Source organism: Carcharodon carcharias, chromosome 6 (assembly GCF_017639515.1).
Source record: "Carcharodon carcharias isolate sCarCar2 chromosome 6, sCarCar2.pri, whole genome shotgun sequence".
Lineage (NCBI taxonomy): Eukaryota > Metazoa > Chordata > Chondrichthyes > Lamniformes > Lamnidae > Carcharodon > Carcharodon carcharias.
The window spans coordinates 3,861,968-3,863,651 of NC_054472.1; positions in this window are offsets into that span (position 1 = coordinate 3,861,968).

Sequence of the window (1,684 nt, forward strand, 5' to 3'; positions counted from 1 at the left end):
ATAAATTCGTTCTTTCCGTGTTTCAAAGACAAATTTCTCTCGACAAACAAAATAAAAACAGAGAGAGGAAGAGACGATTTAACTGACATTGGCTTGGAAATAACTCGGAAAATCCGACATTATCAGGAATATCATTCGGACTCCAGAGTCACTGTGGCCGCACCTGTTATTGGAATAAAAACACGAGTTTTTATCAAATCCAATTAAACAATTTGCCAGATTTCACTCTCTGAATGTAGCGGGATTTCCCCTGCGTTTTTAGTGTAGTTCTTTCGCCCCCATTTCGAATACAATGTGCGGTGAGGATCACAGGAGCTCAGCAGTCGTCTTTTTTTTCCCACTCTGTGATATTTGTTGCCTGATTTCTGAGCGCCTGTTAGAAATTTTACTGCGTTTTTACTGTCCTCGCGATTTCTTGAAAATGTTTCAAACAACGATTTAAAAACAAGCGCAAGCCGAGGCCGTTCGGTTGAAGAGCTCACCCAGGAATGGATCAGGATTCTCCAACACACAATCCCAGAACGGGTGGTTATTTCTACAGTGTCAACTCGACAGGGAGGCACATTCATTGTGTGATTTAGCCCGTCTTTCTGTTTATCTCTATATGTAACCATTTTCTTTATAACATTAGTAGTTCGAGTTTAATTTTGTAATGTATGAATTGCATTACTGTCTGTATTTAAACTTTATATTATTTACAGTCTTGCCGAATGATTATAAAGCAGTTTAATTATCTCACTCTGCCTCAACCTCACAGGTAAAGTGACCAGATTTTTAATTTACACATTTCAGAACACACAAGCGAACGAGTGTTAATCTAGAAAGAAAGCCCGGACACTGGACAAATGTTGAATTTCCAAATTGAGCTGAATTTATTTCTGAATGTAAATTGCCATTTTTAATTCATCCCATTTGGCGGTAACATGACGCAGTCCGCTCGCCAGCGAAATAATATTGTTGTTCCCTAAAACAACAGACATTGTCCAAGGGTTTGAGTTTACGATGGACATTTTGTGTCAATAAAACTTCGTCCAGGTACAGTTTTAAAAAATGAGAGTGGATTAGATGCGGCAGAAGGGTCTTTAGGTGGCCGGGAACCCCTGGGCAAAACATATGGTTTCAATTGAAACATGTTTGATCCAAATAAACATTAATATTTCCATGGAGAGAAAGAATTAAAGACAGATATGATGCATTGACAGAAAGGAGGGAGAGAATCTATCTTAAGGATAGAATCTGGATAAATATAGAGATTTATGGCGGTGTTGGATATGTAGAGACGTATGTAACAATCCAGAGACAGGTATGGGAGTTGATAGAATATACACAAACCTTCATGTTCTTTATATAATATATTAAACAATATAAAACCCTCACATCTCTACCTCTCTTCAGCTCTGAAGAAGGGTTATACGGACTCGAACCGTTAACTCTGTTTCTCTCTCCACAGAGGCTATCAGAGCTGCTGAGTTTTTCCAGCATTTTCTGATTTTGTTTCGGATTCCCAGCATGTGTGTTGCCCGGATTGTATAATAATAGCCATTTTTGAGGAACATGGTCAACATTGACATGCGGCTTGAAATTGCACTCAGAGCCGGATTCACCAGCTCCAGACCACCTCTCCCGATCCTATAAAGCAGGACATCTGAAACCCAGGGCCGTTGGGGGTGGGGGGGCAGTGCTG